We start from the raw sequence: 20,163 nt of genomic DNA on the forward strand, positions 1-20,163 counted from the left end.
TATTTGCAGGCACTTGGCATTGGCATGACCCCAGATGCCTGCTCCATACATGGCAACAGGAATGCATTTGGCTTTATAGATCGTTATTAAATCTGCAACTGGGCACCTCCCCAATTTCCTGGCAAAATTAATGATGGCACCAGTGGCTTTACTAAATAATAACTTCCTGGATTCAATAGCTTTAGACCACAGACTCCTTTTTTTCAAATACATTGCCCAAGTAGGAAAAATTAGCCGTGAATTCGAGTTTCCTGTCTTCAATAAAGAATTCACAGGCACTTGGTACTGGGCTTACAGCATTTCATTGTAAATGTTTTATTTATATTGACACGAAGGTCAAGATCTAGCATATAGGCAGAAAAGCTGGTAATAACATTTTGTAGGCCAATGGGGGTACGAGCCAATAGGACGGCATCATCTGCATATAATAAAGCTCTTATTGGCCGTCCGTTTATGCATGGCAAGTCCTGATAATCATTACCTAATTTTGCTCCCAGGTTATTAATATAAAGAGTGAACAGGAGGGGTGCCAACACGCACCCCTGCCTCACCCCCTTCTTTACCGATAGGGTCTTACTGAGTTCACCACCCCTTCCATAGTGCACCCGGGCCCTAGCATCTAAATAAGACTGTTTTAAAAAGTTAAGAATGGGTTCATCAACCCCCATGGCGTCTAAAATGCTCCATAGCTTCTGATGGTTAACACAGTCAAAGGCTGAACTCAAATCAACAAAGCATAAAAATAAATTCCCCCTTTTAGCCTTTAAATACTTTCCAACCAGTAAGTTCAGGTTTAAGCATTGTTCGATGGTTCCCACACCTTGGCAGGAAGGCATACTGTAATTCAGAAATTGTACAGTTTTCCTCTGCCCATAACTGGAGGCAGTTTAAAACAACACGCCCAGCGACCTTTGCAAAAGAATCTAGTAATGAGATTGGTCTATTGCAGGACGGATCGTCACAATTGCCCTTCTTGTAAATAGAGACCAGTATCGATTCCGTCCAAGTGGCTGTAAATCCCAGGGCCAAGCAAGCTTTTAAGACCAGGGCTAACTGGGGTCCCCATTGCAGTGGATCTGATTTAAATAAGCCCACTGGTATGCTATTGGGGCCTGGGGCTTTGCCCTCCATACTTTCGTTGATGGCCAATATTACATCCTGGGCATCAAAGTCGATTTCAATAGGAAGATGGTTTGGAGGGATTAAACGTATGGCCGCCTCGTTTTGCGGATCCACCTGATTATTATAAAGGCCAGAAAAATGGGACATCCATTTATCCTCCTCTATTTCGATACTAGGCAGGTTACCCGAGGCAAGGAAAGGGGCATTCACTGCCTTCCAGAAACCTTTTGTTTCTTTCAAGGCTGATGCTCGTTTTAGATCTTGCCATAATTCGGACTTTATGTTTGCCTTGCGTTCCTTAACCCCTTGGACGCTCATGACGAGCTCAGCTCGTCATGGAGTGCCCATTCATTTCAATGGAAATTACATGAAGAGTGTCCAAGTGCCTTAGCATTCAAGTGGTTAAGAGATGTCTTATAGGCTAATCTTGCCCTTTTTATATCTGCTCGATCTTTTATGGGTTTATGTAAGGAGGTTATCAAGGCTGCATGGGTTTGGGAACATTTGGCAACAAACCAACTGCTTCTCTTGTCAGCCCATTTCTTTCTTTTTGCCCGTAGTCTATTTTGTATAGTCTGAATTATTTTCCCAAAAGAACTAAGAATATCTGTTTTGTTAGTGTTTTCATCGAGATAAGCTGTAAAATCATCTTTGCAGATGGTAAAGAGGTGCTTACAAAGTTCAGATTGATTGACAGCCGCCCATTTGACTGTGTAACCATTTTGTCTATCGATAGCAACATCTCCTGCCAGGTGTGTCGCCAGTGTTTTACTTGTTAATGCTTTGGCAGGGAGTTTTAAAAGGACGCTAATCGGTTAATGATCGCTAAAAGCAACAGGATGTACTTTAAAATTGTGTATTCTGTCCGCATATCTATTTGATACCAGTATATGGTCTATGGCTGAAAACAAGCTACGTCCGTTAAAGGTACTATTAAAAGGAATTGGGGACGAACACACACTGTTAGCAAATCCCAAGTCCATAGAATATTTTAGCAAATGAAATGAATCTCCAGAAGTAGTGTGCAAGAAATGGGAAGCATCATTTGCATCATCTGGGTCTATACCACAAACATCTCCCATTGTATGTGGGCAGGGTCCACAATTAAAATCCCCACCCCAGATTATACAGTAGTCTTTACCAGAACTTCTTTGGGTCTTGTCCAAATCTCTCTGCAAATGCATCAAGATTTGTCTGGTGTCCGCAATTGGTATATTATTATAAAAATTTGACAAGACTAAATAATACTTATTATTTAAGTTGATTTTTAACACCTGATAACAGGTTTTAGACTTCATGAGGTCTATCTTGTGAGCATTTAACCTGTAAGACACATAGATGCAAAGGCCGCCCTTATTCCTTCCCTTACTTGATGGCAGCGCTGAACTGGAAAATGTCTTAAAACCATTAATATGTAAGATGTTATCAGACCAAGTTTCCTAAATACTTATAAGGTCAAAATTATGGATGAATTCCAGCCAGGCAGCATTAGACAGTTTAGCTTTAAGACCTGCCACATTCCAGAACAGGATCTCTATTTCTTTCAGTCTAGGCCCAGACTGTGATATACAATCAGTGGGGGCAGGGACTACGTTGGGTCCACCAGAGCTATTTGGTGTTTCACTATAAGAAATGCTGGCCTTCGACTGAGTTATTTCACTCTGAGTATTACAGTTGTTACAATGATTAGCGGCATTTCTTGCCCTAATGTCGGGCTGTTCAGTATTTACAAGTAAAGCTGTACATTGCGAGATTGTTCCTATTGATTGACATTGTACCCTATTGCTATTACTGTTACTGAGTCAATCGTTATCTTCTAGGGAAGAAAGGGCCTCAAATTTGTTAGTCAAAGGTATGCTAAATTGCGTGTAGTGCATGTTATTCATGAAATGTGCTGGGGGTTGCATCTCCTGTCCTGCGTGTCGGAGGTGGTTAGTGGGGGGATAAAAGTAACCCAACGGGAGTACATTTATTCATGATTGGTCACATAGAGGGAACCCCGTAGGCTTAAAATTTCTTGTGTTAAATTTGGTGTTCTAAAAGTGAGGACTATGCAATCACCCGGGAGCCTCTTATCACATTTCCCCACCCATCCCACTCTCCGTGCCATTTTAAATTCGCTAAATAGGGCATCAGTTAAGCCAATTTTAAACCCGAGCCTGCAGCAAAGAGACTTATTATGTAAAGTCTCCCAGGATTCAATTGATTTTGACGTGGATTGTGGTACATTTGCCAATATTATTGTATATGGTGTGGCTTCTGGAGGTAGATTCAAGGTCAGGCCTTCTTCATTTACCCAGCCTCTTACCCCATATGTGATCTAGGGGTTGGGCAGTCTTTGATTAATAACGGGTGCTATATCAGATGGTGCTTTATTATAATCTAAATTAAGATGACTCGTATGTCCAACACCCCTCCCAGATTGCATGGCTGGTTGTGAGATGTCCGCCATATGGGGGTTGGCTATATTTCCACCATTTGATGTGCTCCCTAGACACCCTAAGCAACTGGGCGGTATGTTATTTGTGCCTACACCCTGTATTTTGCTCAACAGTTCCTCGATCGCCAGGGTCATTGCCAGCAGTTTCTCTGATGTGGCCGAGGCCGATAGTGAAAGTTGATCGTATGGGGCATTGCCAGAGCTCTGCCCCTCACTGGACACCAAAGAGATCACGGAAATGGAACAAGACTCCAGGCGCCCAGACAAATCAATCAATGTACCTTCCAGAAGCTTTAAACGGCCGTCCAATGAGGCAACATTTTTGTCTATAGATTCCCTGATCCGACCAAGGGCAGTGTCCAATACTGTCATATTAATGGCATTAATTGCTGTGCCGTCCTCCTTGGGCAGAATTGCGTAGACAATGAAACTTCCATGGTCTGAGTACCTACAGAGCAACTCTTTACCGCTGTATTGGTCTGGGAGTCACACTCGGATTCCTTTTGAAGTTTTTGTTTTGATGGACCCTTACCCTTCTTACGGTTCACGGATGCCTTTGCCTTCGGCTTAGCCTTTGTGCCCCCAATAGAAGAATTGGAAGTCCGGGTTCCAGAGGCTATGCTTGGCCCGTTAGAGATATCCATTTGTAGTGCTGGCGGCTCATCATGTACAAGGGCCAACACATCCGAGACCACTGGTACTGTCCCCAAGTTATAAGGTGATGAGCAGGATTGGGTTAAGTTTTGGGAGATACCTGCTGGATTATGTAATCCTAATGAGGTTCACCGTGAATGAGATAGGGGATCTAGAGACAGCCGCCTCTCTGTTAGTTCTATCTCATGGCATAGTAATGATTCTTCCCTCGTTATAAATGCGTCAGATAGTCACTCCACCACGATGTTAAGTACCAATCCCGCTTCACACGAAACAACAGAAAGTTATAATTAAAATCTGTACCTGAAGGTCGTTATATAGGTGGTATGATGTAGGGCCACTTGTTAGAGGGGGAGGCCCAGCCCAGCCTCCTCCGGGCTTCGACGGGCCCGCCCTTGGCCCACACGCGTCCCGCGCTGTGGGATCCCCCGGAGAGTTTTATGGACCCGGTGGCTGGCTGGCGCTGCTCCTCACGCGAGACCGCACTACCTTGTGGGAGATGGAGTCCAGGCAGTCCGCGGTCCGTGTTCGGGAGCAGAGAATTAATAATACGGAGTCCTGTGGTGGTGCCACAATATCCCAACAAGGGCCCAGGCAGCAGCACAAACAGCAGAGCAGCAATACGGGCAAGTAAGGTCGTGATCATATCAGTAAGAGCCCCAAAAGGAAGTCTATTTTTATATTGATCCTAGGTGTGGACTGTAGAGGCTGCAAGAAGGGCACCTCTGCCCAGAAGAGGACCTTATCTCATTGCATCATCTTGTGCATTACAAAGGAACTGACTGAGGGAATCTGTGCTCAGTCCCCCAGAGCAGAGTCCTCTGCATCAGCACTTGTCAGGGGTGTTCCTGTGGCTGAGATTTACTGTGCAGTGACATGGGCTTCCCTCCACACCTTCGCGAGGCGTCATTGCATGGTTTCAGAGGAGAGGAGAGAAGGCCAGTTCAGACGTTCAGTGCTTCAGGGTCTTTAACAACGTTATTTTCCACCGCAATGACTCTTGTTGTGGTTCCAGAATCATGGAAGTCTTCCATAACTGTGGTGATTCACAAGAAGGGGGGGGGGGAGATGACCCCTCCAACTATCGGCTATTTTCCCAATTAGACAACATTGGGAAAATCTTTGGGAAACTCTTTCGGTCATGACTCGAGACCTGGACAGAGGAGAACAATATTCTCTCTAACCTTCAGGCCGGATCCTGATAAGGCCAAAGTAGAATCAACCTGGCTCTGAGGTTGTACATGATCTATATGAAGTACGTGTCCCTGGAAACTCCCTGCTCTTCTTGGTCTTTGGAGACCTAAAAACAGGATTCTATTCTGTCGCTGCTCCGTCCTTCGGAGTCTTCTGGAGGAAGGAGGTTCCCAAGCAACTATTTGAGTATCCGACAGGATCTGCCCCGTGGCAATCATTCCAGAGTAAGATTCAGTGTAAAAGGAGAATACACAGAGAAGTTTAAAATAAACATTGGCGTTGGGCAGGGTTGCCTACTTGCCCCAGCTTTATTCAACATTCACATCAATGGAACTGATTCTCTCTGGAATCTTCGTCTTGATGTTCCGATATTGGAGAAGGAGAATATTCTGATCCCGGTGGTCGCAGATGATGCAGTAATATTAGCGCGTACTGAAAAATCAATGCATCAACTTTTGGAAGGCTTCAAGCTATTCTGTAAGGAACAGAAGTTAATAATTAATAAAGAGAAAAACATATGATAATTATTCCTAAATCAAAGTTATTGTTGACATTCAGGATTGATGGTAAACCAACTAAGCGAGTTAAAACATGGCTTCCTCGGCATATGAATGGATGACCACTTATATTGGACAGCTCATGTGGCGATGTCGGAAACAAACTTGACAACCCAAGTCTACATTTTGCTAACTCAAGCAGCAAGAGACCAATATAGCTAGCACTGACACATTCAAGATAAATGCATGGGTGGCCTGCTCTTATGGTGCTATCTGTGTGATTTTACGAAAGTTCAGGCTCTTCATAAACTGTGAAACATCTTCTTGTGACGTGTACTAAACCTGGATCCTGGAACCCCAAAGGCAGCATTAACAGCTGAGCTGGGGTTCACCGGAGGATCTCATCCAGTAAGGTGCGAGTGTGGTCGACTCCAGCTCTTGCCTCATATAGAATGGTCCCGCAGGAACTGCGACGATGCAGGATTGCAATAGTTTACCCCGGTTCAAGCACGCGGAGAACATTCCAACATACACTAGTTGAGTAGAGCAAGGGAATAATCTGGAACTGATGAATAAGGCAACCCCAGAGCTGGTTAAAAAGAAATATTGGTTATTCATGTGGAGCAAGCAAGCAAGAAGCCAGGAAAGGCATCATTCCAACTAATTACCTGAAAGTAAAATATGAATCGCACTGGGAGCAGTTCAAGGACTTGCTGTTTCCTGCTGGGAAAATGGTTTTATATCTCATGTTCAGATTAGGGACTCTTCCGGTGGGGGCCTTTACTAAATCATGGGTAAAGCCCTTGGAGGCGGATCTGACACATGTCCCTGTACATAAGGGGGCCCTGAGTCATTTATGCATGTTATGCTGCTGTGTGATATGCTGCTTAAAATTCAAAGGTATTGCCTATGTTCACTTTTTTCCTAACAAGTAATCTGAGATCCTGCAGTGCAGCACTTTTCTTATGTTATAAAACTGATCGTAAGGAGATTTGCCAGGCAGTTGCTTCGTATATGCAGACCTGCTATAGACAGCAGCGAAGGAAGTGGGTACAAACCATAAACCAACTGTAGTGATGGTTTTGCCATTTTCCGTTTGTCTCTGGGGGCTGTGGTCGTCCTTTGATATATCTGCCCTAATAAATTGGAGTGTGGCTCGACTCCGGTATTAAATGCACTAGGGCACAATGGATGATCCGGAGAAACTTATGGACAGGACAGAGTATCCAGAGGTATTGTTGCTCATTTCTACTTGTACCTGCACTTTATAAAATGCTTACTTAGGTGTTGGCCGTCTATTGGCCCATATCTGACTTCGATATGGTCAATGCAGTCCCCCCAGGTTATCAAATCCGCTCTTTGAATAGACCGGTCGGGAGAGGCGGCGGCCTAGCCATACTATACAAAGACTATATTACCTGTAGAACCGACAATGGCATGGTTAAAGACTGTGAAAATTGCAACTTCTTTTTTCAGATTTCGCCCACTACCTCACTGTCGGGACTACTAGTGTACCGACCGCCAGGACCACTAGGGGAATTCCCCAGCACCCTGATGGATCATATCACACTGAAAACAATCACTGCCTCCAACTTTCTCCTCCTCGGGGATCTCAACCTGCACTTTCTCGATCCTGCGGATAAGCCCGCAGCCAACCTCTTAGCAGAGCCTACGTCAGCTGACCTACCTCTCCTGAACTCAAAAGCCACCCATGAGAAAGGCCAGTTGTTAGACCCGATCTTTTCGAACATTAGGAACCTTGAAACCCAGGATCCCACTCCCCTTCCATGGACTGACCACCTATTGGTCCCCATGTACTGGTATCGCCAAACTATCCCGCCCTATTTACAGAAAAGCAGGACATTCGGGAGACGCTGGCACAAGCTGATACCAGAGGAATGGGAAACTAAGCTAAGAGAATCCATGGCACCTCTCTCCTCGGACCCCAACACGGCAGACAGAGAATTTAATGGCTGGCTCACTCACTCGCTAGATAGCCTAATTCCTCTTACAAGCACCCTTAAACATACCAAAAGGATCAATCCTGCCCCCTGGTACACACCGGCACTGAATTCGCTAAGGAAAGTCTGTAAAAAGACGGAACGGATTTGGAGGAAAGATAAGTCGGCGGAGAATAAAAACATCTTTCAGTCATCTATGAAAGCGTATAAATTAGCTCTTCGTAACGCAAAAGGTATCTTTTATGAGGAAAAAATAAAGAATTCATCCTGCTCAGCCAAGGAGACCTTCCGCATCCTCAAAGAGCTTCTTTATGTCCCCCGACCCCCCACAAAAACCGATGGACCCCAAAGCAGTAACAGGAAAATGTGTCAATCTAGCCACCTTTTTTGACGAAAAAATTAAAAAAATCCTGGCCTCCCTCCCAGCTGCCAAAACAGAGACCCCTGAAAAAACTAAGGATGTACCTCCCATGCTAAGGAACTCCCCAGTGGAACCTAACACACTTCATCTGGCGTCATTCGGCCCGGTCACCCTGGAGGAGGTTGTGGCAACATTTGCTTCAATCAAAAGTGGCGCCCCCAGTGACCCAGTACCTTTGAGAATTCTCAAAGACATTACCCATATCATAGCGCCCCCGCTAACCGCCCTAATCAACACCTCCCTAGCACAAGGTGAAGTTCCATTGTACTGGAAGGAAGCGATCGTGAAAGGACTCCTCAAGAAACCATCATTAGACCCTGAGGATTTCTCAAACTACAGACTGATCTCTCTCCTCCCCTGGATTGGGAAGGTCGCGGAGAAACTTGTTAATAGGAAACTGTCCCACTTTTTGGAAACTAACCATCGCCTAAACAATTCCCAGACAGGCTTCCGACCAGGACAGGGCACGGACACCGCTATCCTTGCCGCAGTGGAGAAGACCAGAGAAATTCTAGATTCAGGAGGATCAGTGGCAGTGGTCCTCCTGGATCTGAGTGCGGCCTTCGATACTGTCAGCCATCAGGTCCTCATCCAACGCCTAGAGAACATCGGAGTGAAAGAGACGGCGCTGAAATGGCTTTCGTCCTTTCTTTGCCAACGCTCCTTCCAAGTCTGGGAAGGTGAAGGCCGCTCCCCCTCCATCCCCCTCCGGTGCGGTGTACCACAGGGCTCATCACTGAGCCCTACGTTATTTAATGTGTACATGGCCCCACTGGAGGGGCTGGTCTCGCCATTTGGAGTCACCATCGTCAGCTACGCTGACGACACACAGCTGGTGGTGACTCTCTCTCACCCCAAAAAAGAACCCTCCAATCTCCATGACTGCCTCTCCAATATACATCAATGGATGAGTGACTCATCCCTGAAATTAAATGGGTCTAAAACAGAGATTCTTCTCTTAGGTCGGAAAACATTGAATCTACCCCCTAACATCTGGCCCGCCTGCCTGGGTGAACCCCCCACCCCGAAAGCAGAGGTCAAGAGTCTGGGAGTATGGCTGGAGAAAGATCTGACCTTCGGCACGCAGGCAAGGAAAACGGCCGGCATCTGTTACAGCCTACTTAGATCTTGTAGGAAGGTGCTCCCCCTACTCCCGCTTAAGTCCCGAATACTGCTGATCCAAGGCCTAATTATGTCCAGGCTGGACTACTGCAATGCCATTTACTTAGGAGCCCCGGAAACCACTCTTCAGATACTACAGAAAACCCAGAATGCTGCGGCCAGGCTTCTTACGAATACCCCAGCCAGAACATCAGCCAGGCCCGCATTGAAAGAACTACATTGGCTTCCGATCAGGAAAAGAGTGACATTCAAGGCACTATGCCTGGCTCACAAAGCACTCCACAATGCAGGTCCACCAATCCTTAACGAGTGTATCGTACCCTATAGGCCTACCAGAGCGCTACGATCAGACCATGGAAACCTTATTGTGGTTCCCAGGGTGAAAAGGTCCCGCACAGGAGGCCGCCGCTTCTCGGTCCACGCAGCGAAACAATGGAACGCGCTCCCACTGAAACTTAGATCAGAACCCAACCTCCTGCGTTTCAGGAAATCTCTTAAAACTCTGCTCTTCCCTTAAATCACTTCATCCCCGGTTCTTTCTGTCCATCAAGACTACGAGGTTAGCGCTGGGATACTCTTGGGTGACTACGCGCTGTACAAAAACCTAAAATAAATAAATAAATAAAATAAATAAATCTGAGGGTTAATTTCCATCCGGCTGTCAGCAAAACTGTAATTATTTGGTCAATCCTCGTTTTTATTTAACACACTAGGTAACGTCTGCACAGCAGGCTTGGGCTCTTGTTTTATTTCTGTTGTTTATAAGACAGCTTTCAGGCTTCCTAGGGGTTTACTTTCTCTGAGTAGGCAACAAATAGACACACGCCGGTATCTGCACCTTAGTACACGCTTGTTAGCTGGAGCTGGTAGGTTTCGTAAGATCTAATGACCGCTCTATCTAATTGATTGCTTTTAATAGTGATGTACGTCATCCGTTTGCACTTGCACTATACATCAGATCATGTACTATGGGCAAAGTGTAGTATTTATATGAACTGTGCTTAAGTCATTTTAAATGAACCAGAATTGTGATTTTTGTTTATGTGCTGTAAATATCAATGTTTTAGGCGTTATGGCATAAACCGCTGACAATAAACTTTTGCCATCAAGTACCACACCTGCAAGAATGCCCAGTGGGTTGTGCGCTCCTAAATTTAACATGGACGTCTGTGGAAGTGTCCCCCCCCCCAGAAAGCACAGTAGATTATAAGGGGGTCAAGAAAGGTTTATTTAAGTATCACAGCTACAGAGACTCCATCCATCATCAAGCTAAGACCGACTGACAAATGTATCTATTCCAGCCCACGCCCTAGCAACTATCCCCACATTGCAGAATATCATGACACAAGACGACACACCTTCTCCCCTTACACATTCTAAACTTAAAAAAATAAAAGGAAACTTAACTATGAATGCAAAGGATACAAAGAACATAACAAAGAATGCAGTTGCGATCTTTGAAGAACTCAACAAAGCGATTTCATAGGCAAGGAGAAAACTGGGAAAGAGCTCACTTTAAGAAACACAACTGTGCAAACGTCGGGGAATACATTGCAAGTGAAGTGACCCAGAGCCCCTTTCTCGTGCAACAGGCTCTTCCACCTCAGAGCCTGTATCAGGCCCACCAGTTGCGGTGCTGGTATCAAAACTAGCACTCACCTGGCACTACACCACTCGACTTAGATTCCAAATTCTATGGTCACCGGTCTTTATTGCATTTTTGAAAACCTTGATAACCTTAAACGGAAGACTGAATTTGGATCTGGGAGACTTGATCTTGACCCAGTCTCCCACGTCGACCACTGTTCTCTTCACAGCCCTCCTCTCATCATACAAGATCTGTATTTTTTTCATCACCTCTTTCTCCCTTTCCAGTCCTCAATACTGCCCACTGTTAGACCTGGTAGCATTGGCGTGAGTCTCCCTTCCATTTTTCGCTGTTGTCTCCTCTGTTTTTGATATGTTTTTGCTGGTTAGATGCTTTGGGCACTGTGCCACTGCTATTCAGTGCCACAGTGCAAGTGCTCCCTATGTTTTGTTTTTTGTTTGTTATTTTTTTAACTTCAATTTTTATTGCAGAATCAGAAATATACAAACATGTTGGCAATCTTGCCCGCCGCCTCTTATCGCCTTCCCCCAGTCAGTATTATATCTTCACACAGCCAGTCAGCCCACATCCCGAAGGCAGGGCGGCGATAGCTAGGAATCCGGAAGTAAGCCAGGCAACAAGACAGTAATGCAAACATTCCCTCGACATCAGTACTTGCGGGCTTGTGTAAAAGATCTGCTTTTCTATCCCTACCCCACCCCAAACCCCAACCAACAACTTGCCACCTCCGGTCAGCAGTGAGGAATAATGAACAAAGCGAACGCCCCTGCTCTATCCAAGGAAGCCTGGGCAATAATCCCAGCATTCTACCACAATCTCTCTGTCCACATGTATAGCTATCCCCCTCAAGCCTCCCTCAGGGCCCCTTCCACCCCCCACCCTCCACCAACTCCTTGAACTATCTCTGGTGTGGGCCAACTGCAGGAGTATATTCCGTCACTCAGGAGCTGAAGGGACAACACTCAATCAATCATGCGTCACCTGGTACTCACCGCCGGCCTCACTCATCCTGGTCCCTTTCCTGTGACAGGTACACACACAGTGTTTGTACCAAGCCCTCCCATGCTCGTGCCACCTCCAAGCCTTTCTCATCCGCAGTGCGTGTAGCTTGTCTGAGCCGGACCATACTTTCGCTCCTGGCCCATTTGTCCAATTCCGTTGCCCAGCGCCTACTTGATGGGCCCTCGGACGACTTCCAGCGCCAGGTGATCTCTCTCTGTGCCAAGATAAGACCTAGATCCATAAATTTACTGGTGACCTCCGTTTTCTTCGTATGAGGAAACCAGAGCAGCAGACAGGCTGCCTCATCGAAAGCCACCTGTCTCTCCGTCACTTCATTCAAGAGCTCTCCCACTTCTGTCCAGTACAATCCCAGTTTCGAGCAATCCCACATCATGTGGTCCAACTACGCCCTCGGGAGGAAGCACCTCGGGCACGCTGCCCCCTCGACATGGAAATGCCTCTGTATCTTGCCCGGAGTTAAATAGGCCCTGTGGACGACAAAGAAGTGCACTTGCTGAAAGCGGGCATTCCTGCATCCCTTCCACGTCCCCCGCAGGAGACGACCCCATGTTTCGTCCGGTATGGGTTTCCCCACACTCTCCTCCCATTTCAGTTTCAACGCGGTAAGGGGCGTCAATCCTTCGTGGAGCATTCGCGAATGCAAACACGTAACCGCCTTGAACGTCCCCGCGGACATCACGACAAATTGGCACGCCAACGTTGTCGTCAGCTCCACCTGCCCCGCTCCCCAATGCCTCTTTATCGCCGCTGTAACGGCCATGTACAAGAGGAAGTTTCCCGCCGGGATTCCAAAGCGGTCCTGCACCTCCTGGAAGGGCAGCAATTCCCCCTCGGCAAACAAATCGCCCACCATGTGGAGCCCCAACTCCTCCCACTCCAGGAGGGGGGACCAGTCTCCCCCATGTGGTAACGCCGTTAGCATGCCCAGAGGTATTTCCGGGGCATACAGGTGTACCACTCCCGCTCGCTTCCGACTCCTATTCCAGCACAACCGTAAAGTTTTTTCCTCGAGCGTCAGGTCCCGTACATCAAGCTGTTGGTGCATGATAATGTAAGACAATACATGTCTCGGAATCCCCCTCCCTCGGTGCATGTCAGGCCCCCGGAATTCCCTAGCCACGTGTTGCGTAAGGATCTGTAACTGCGCCGCCAAATAATACAATTCAAAATCTGGCACCGCCATTCCCCCCTCGAGTTTTGGCCGCCGCAGCGTATCCAACGCCACCCGTCTCCTTCTGTCACCCCATAGGAACCCAATGGTGAGGGTCCGCAGTTCCCTAAAGAACCGAGGGGGGATCCAAATTGGAAACGTTCTGAAATAATACAGGAGGCGCGGCAATGCCACCATTTTGAGCAGCGCCACTCTACCAACCACCGATAGCGGGAGTGTGGCCCAAAATGCCGCCGAGCCCCTCAGGGCTCTCACGCAGCGACCTATGTTCCCTTCCAGCAAATCTTCTGCGCTATGGTAGATCTTCACTCCCAGGTAGGTAAAACAGGAGTCCTCCCAAACCACATCCACAGGTAGCGGCGGCTGAGGCATTCCCGCTCTCAGTGGGAAAAGACAGGTCTTGCGCCAGTTCACTCTGAGACCCGACAGGACTCCAAACGCGCCAAGCGCGTTCATTGCCCTCCTCAGCGCCACAGCCGTGTCTTCTAGGAACATCAGTAGATCATCCGCATAGAGCGAGATGTAATGCTGCTCACCTCGGCAGACGATCCCTCCGTAGACCGCCCCTGACCTAGCGCGTATCGCCAGGGGTTCTATCGCCAAAGCGAACAGCAGAGGCGATAGCGAACATCCTTGCCGTGTACCTCTCTGCACCGGATACGCGGACGATATTACCGAGCCCAGTCGCACCCTGGCGGCAGCCGAGGAGTATAAGACTCTCGTCCACCGCCGGAACCTGGTCCCTAGGCCAAACCTCTTCAACACCTCATCCAGATAATCCCATTCTAAGCTATCAAATGCTTTTTCTATGTCAATAGATAGCACTGCTGGCCAGTCGCCCGGGTCCATCTCGCTCCCTAAGACGCGCACCAGGCGGCGGATATTAGCTGAAGTGTTCCGGGTGGGGATAAAGCCAGCCTGATCCTTGTGGATTAACGTCGTCATATACGGCAGCAGTCTGGTGGCCAGTATGCGACTCAAGATTTTATAGTCCACTGTCAACATTGACAGTGGTCTATAGGAAGTCACATCTGTGCTATCTCTCCCAGGTTTCAGGAGGGGCACAACCAAAACTTCCCTCAGAGAACCGGGTAGGCGTCCCTGGTCCAGTGCCTCGTTATAGACTTCCAATATTTGGGGCGCCAAAATGTCAATGTACTTAGCATAAAATTCCACCGGGATGCCGTCTATCCCAGGTGTCTTTTTCCTCGCCATATATTTGACCGCACCCCTAACCTCAGCTAAGGTGATCGCAGCGCCCAGGGCCTTAGCCTCCCCCTCCTCCAGCTGCGGGAAATCGATCTCCGCCAAATACTCGGCCAAGTCTTCATCCCTGGCCTCCAACCGGCTCTGGTATAGGGTCTCATAATATTCAGTAAAACATGAGAGGATCGCCGTCTGGGAGTAGACTGTGTCCCCCAACTCCGTCTTCACACTCACGATCGAGCACCCCCTCGGTTCCGGGTTCGACAGTCTCGCCAGCAGCGTACCGACCTTGTCGCCCTCCGCATGGACCTTCGCTGTATACTGCTTATAATCATAGCATCGCAACCTTTCGGTCTCCGATGCCACCAACTCCTTAGCCTCCAAGAGCTGTGTTTGCAACGCTCCCTGCTCCGGTCTCTGCTTCTCTATCTCCCTCAGCGCTTCCTCTGCCTTCCTGACCTCCTCTAGCACTACCTTCCTTTCCCCAAAGTGTTTACTAATACATAAGCCTCTCACCACTACCTTAAATGGGTCCCACTCTAGTCCCCTAGTAGAGGCCGTCCCCTTATTAACCGCAAAGTACGACTCCACTCCCTCTTGGATCTCAGCTTGAAAGACCTGATCCTCAAGCGTGTCCGGGTTCAATCTCCAATTAGGAATCGCTGTCCGCACTCGCTGCCACTGGAGAGAAAGCAGCTGGGGGTTGTGATCTGAAATGGTCCTAGCTAGGTACTCAGTGTGTGTCGCCAGGTTAGCAGTGGTGGGGTCACAACGAATCGTATCAATCCTGACATGCAGTTCATGGAGTGTGGAAAAGAAGGAGTAGTCTCTACTCTCAGGATGCTGCCCACGCCACACATCCATCAACCCCCATTCATTCTGCCAATCTCTTCTCTGTTTCGCCACCCTACGCACCGGGGACTCAACTAGTGGTGGATGTGACCTGTCCAAGGTAATATCAGTAATAGAATTAAAATCACCTCCCAGTATTATTGGCCCCGCTAAGTAATGCGCCAATACTCCTGATATGGCGTCAAAGAAGCGAGGCTGTTCCATGTTCGGGGCATAGATGCTGCAAAGCGCCACTTCTCGGCCATATAGTCTCCCCGCCACTCCCACATATCTACCTTCGGGATCAATCGTTTGACTTGTGACCTGAAAGGGGGTCCCCGCCCGTACCCATATCAGTACCCCCCTCACAAACGCAGAGTATGCTGTGCCAAACACCTGCCGTCTCCAGCGCTTCTGCAGCGCCGCACACTCCAATTTGGTAAGACGGGTCTCCTGGAGCAAAGCAATCTGAATCCCACGTCTCACCAAATATGCATGCACCTTATGACGTCGGGATATGGTGTGCAGTCCGCGCACATTCCACGTGACGCACTTCAGCTCAGGAATAGTCCCCATCGCTACCCTTCCTCCGCATCACTTCCTCCTTATCCCGCCAGCCCACACCAGCATCCAAAATACCCACCCAACGAAAACCCCACAAAACCCTCAACACCCATTCCCCCAGAACAGGAACCAACAACTGTGCATCAGCCCCCATCCAAACTTCAAAACCCAGACAAACAAATCTATCCTGCAGTAGCCACTACAGGTTGCCTTAAGGGCAATAGGAACGTGGTTGTACCCCGGCAAGCGGCAGCGCTCGCCCCAGCCCCCCGCCCCATGATCCCTCCCCGTGGCCTGTGATAAGTATAGCTTCAAAAAGGTTACCATGCACTCCTGCGCCATCAACAGTAGTCCGTATGCCGCACTCCACACTAGAGGTCATGCGGGTCACAAATCGTCCACCGAGCGAGGTGTCACCTCAGGGCCAACCATACTATCCACATCTGAAATTTCAGTCCCAGAATGTCTCTTGTCGTCATCCGACGCCGGCCCTTCAACCAAGTCCTGCATCTGCGACCTCGTGATTGCCGCCGTCGCTGCCAGGGCCCCCTGTTTGTCCGCCGCCATCTGCGCTCGCAGCAAGGCCTGTTGAGTCTTGTGTCGTTTGCGGATGCGTTGTGATTGGCGCACCCTCGCCTGCTTAGGTCGCTCATCCTCACCCTTGTCTCTGTGATCTGTTCCCGCTCTGTAGGACTCGAGCCAAGTCCAAGCCTCCTCAGGTGACAGAAAAAACTGTGTCGTGCCATCCAGGATGATCCGTAGTTTGGCCGGGAACAGCAGTGAGTATTGAATCCCCTAAGTTCTGAGTTCCTTTTTGACCGCTAGAAATGAGGCCCTCCGTCGTTGGACATCCTGGGTATAGTCCGGGAAGATTGTGACCGAACTGTTCTCCACTTCGAAGGGCCCCATAGAGCGCGCATTTTGGATCAACAGATCTCTGTCTTTGTAGTGCAGGACACGTGCCACCACAGGTCTGGGCGGGCGTCCCAGCAGTGGTGGCTTGGCCGGCACCCTATGTGCCCTTTCTAGCGTGAAAAAGGGGGACAACCCCTCCGGGGCTACCTGCGTCCGGAACCAGTTCTCCATATAGGCGATCATATCCGCCCCTTCAATTTTCTCCGGCAGGCCGACCACCCTCACGTTATTGCGCCGATTCCTACTTTCGGCATCTTCCGTCCTTTTCTCTAGTGCCGTCAGCCGTTGCAGCGCACCCTCCAGTTTCCGTTCAACTGTCACCACCGCTGGTTTCAGATCTCGCACGAGTAATTCAGTGTCCTTCACCCTATCCACCAGCTTCGAATAATCGGCTTTCAAGAGGCCCAGCCCCGTCGCGACCTGCGAGATGTCGTTATGCAGGGAGTCCTTGGTCATCGTGATGGCCTCCAGGATCTGATCCAGACGTTTACTTAGCCTCCTTTCAGTCTCCGAGCCCTCCATCGCCGCTCCATCATCGGGGGCAGTATTCTGCGCTGCGTCGCCCCCTCCTGTAGCACCCGGCTTCATCATGCAAGCCGCTCTTCCCACAGTGCCACCCGGTAATGCCCTCTGCTCTAGCTCTACTTATTCTGGCAGCAATGAGCGCCCCTTTATCCGATGCCAGGGAAACGTCACCAATCTCTGACCTCGTGTCGCGCTAGTAGGGCAGCAGTCCCTCCGTTGATGTAGAGCCGTTCCTGTCGTCGCCCCATATACAGTGCTGCCTCATCGGTCCCCGCGACACCACACCAGCTGCAGGCCCTTCCAATGTGTAGACTGCGCGGGAATGCCCGGCCCCCACGCAATCGTGCCGCAAGTACCGGGCTCCGGAGCAGCACCACTCTCCGACTCCAGAGGGTCCTGGAGTCTGCTCAGTAGTCTTTCTCAGTTCCGACACCTCTCCCCCCTGATTTCCTACTGCAGCGCCAGAGAGGGTGCCCCACGTCGTTGTCCCGGTAAGCGGCCGCCTATGTGGGACTCCCAGCAGGCTTCACCTGCAGCTGGTCAACAGCGCTCTCCTCGGTGCTCCAGCCCGAGGTGCGCCGGGCTCGAATGTCCAGCTGGTACCGCCACACTCCCACCTCCAGCGGTCCGTGCGCCGCACTGATAGGGCTAACGTTCCTGGGTTGTCGTGGAGCTTCCACCGCTAACGCCCCCCAGTGCAGTGCCGCCGAGCCGGTCCCCGGCCGCAATGCCAGATAAGCGTCCTCTCACTATGGCAGTGATACCCAGCCCTCAGGGTAGTGGCCCACTATCGTCTGGCTCCAGGCAGCACGCCGCTCCGCCTCCAGGGGCCCCGGGATCTGCCGCACCGTTCGGTACGGGACTCCCCGCTCAGGCGCCGCTCAGACGTCGTTCCGATTCTGCGCTCCTTAGGCTCCCGGTCACAAAACGAGGCGCCCACGTCCTCTCGCTGTTCCCTCAGGCAGCCGCCGTTGTGAGGCTCCCGGCCGATCCCACCGGCAGCAGGTCGCTGACGCTCACCTCGGCGCTCGCCCCAGAGCGATGCAGGTCTCGGCACTCAGTAGCAGTAGCCTCTCTCCTGCCGCACACCAGCCGGTCGTCCTGCCGTCACTGTAAGCAGACCTGCTTCATAGCGCGCCAAGAGTCTGCGGTGGTCGCCATCTTGGGAGCTCCGTCTCGGCTCACCCGATCCTGATCTGAACAAAGGAAACTCGCTCACTGAGCCCCTTTCCACCACGCCGTCGGGCCCAGAGTATGCCCCTGGCATTCCGATGCAAGCTCCGTCCCCCACAGGCCACTGGAGATCCCGTTTTCCAGGATAAATGTGGGATCGAGCGCGGAGCTATCGGCTCACGCCGCCTGCTCCATCGGCGCCCAAACCACGCCCCAAGTGCTCCCTATGTTAAATTGATGTAATGAATTATTAATTCCATGATTGGCTTATTTGATTAACTTGTCAGACCCTAGTTCAATGCACTGCGTGTGACCAGGGCCTGCAAGTCAAATGCTGCTGGTGGGCTTGCAGCACTGATTGTGCCACCCGCAGAAGCAGCTTGTAAAGTGTGTCTCAGGCCTGCCATTGAAGCGCCTGTGTGCAGTCTAGTACTGTCATGTCGACTTGGTAAGTGTACCTACTGACCAGTCCCTAAACCTGCCATTTTCTAAATGTTAGCCACCCCTAAGGTAGGCCCTAAAGCAGGGTGCATTGTATGTGATAGGTAGGACATGCCCTGATGTGTGTAGCATGTCCTGGTAGTGAATTACAGCCAATTTAATTTTTCACTGTTGCAAGGGTACCTGTCCCCATAGGCCAGAATGGGCAGTTTGGTTATCATACCTTATAATCCTAACTATCACAGGGAACATGGTAGAAAAACAAGTTTAATATGCCTGAACTCAGAATGATAAAGTACATCTTTTAGTGAACATGGTTTTAACATTGTGTTTGAACTACCACTTTTAGAAAATAGGTATTTTCTTGCCTAACCATCCAAGCCTGCCTCTGCTAGGTTGTGTATTCCATGTCTGGCTTGTGAGTGACAGGGGCTGAGGTGGCTCCAGGAGACAGGGTGAGTCAGCACAAGTCTAAATAGACCTATCTGAAGTGGGAGTGGTGAGAGGAGTAGCATCTGGGCCTGAATAGGTCTGTGCCTGCGATCTACAATGCTGGCTCCACCTCCTATGGTGTGTCTGTAGACCCTGGCCCACACTGACAAAGGAAGAAGTTTTGCACTGGCAGGATGCACCCAGAACTGGTTTGGACCAGGTACAGTCACTCTCTGCCTTCAGAGACAAGGCATTTGTGTGTATAAAAAGGGGACCCCAGACCCCAGAACCTTAGATCACTTCTTGAAATCAAGATGGACCTTTTGCCAAGGAGAAGAACCAGACAATCGGCAGGAGTTTTTGACTAACCCTATGCCAGTGTGTTGTTTGCTGGGTTGGCCTGCAGTGGTTTCTTTATTGCCAAGGAAAGGAGAAAAGACTTTTATTGAAACTTTCATCATCTTGCAGAGAATCTCCAAGGGCTTGAATTTGAGCATGCCTCCGGTCTGAAGTCTCAGGGATACAGAGACTTCACCCCTTCTGCTTGCCTGAATCTGGAAATTACTCTTCTGGCTGCTACAGAAGGAAATTGCAACATGGACCCCGGCAAGCAATTTCGCTATTTCACCACATTCTTCAAACAGAGTCTACTGCTTACAGTGGCTCAATTCTGGTAAAGAGTAGAGTTTGGCAAGTCACAAAATGAATAGGGAGAGCCCAGTCGGAGAGGAGCCACAGGTCACACTTAGTTATAAAGCCTGAGGCACGAGCTGATCCATCAACTGATAACAGTGTGTAAAAGATGCAGCAAACGTTACTTAAAAACAAGTTATATGCTCTTTAATATCTAGCAATAGGTTAT

Source organism: Lissotriton helveticus, chromosome 1_2, assembly GCF_964261635.1.
Source record: "Lissotriton helveticus chromosome 1_2, aLisHel1.1, whole genome shotgun sequence".
Taxonomy (NCBI): domain Eukaryota; kingdom Metazoa; phylum Chordata; class Amphibia; order Caudata; family Salamandridae; genus Lissotriton; species Lissotriton helveticus.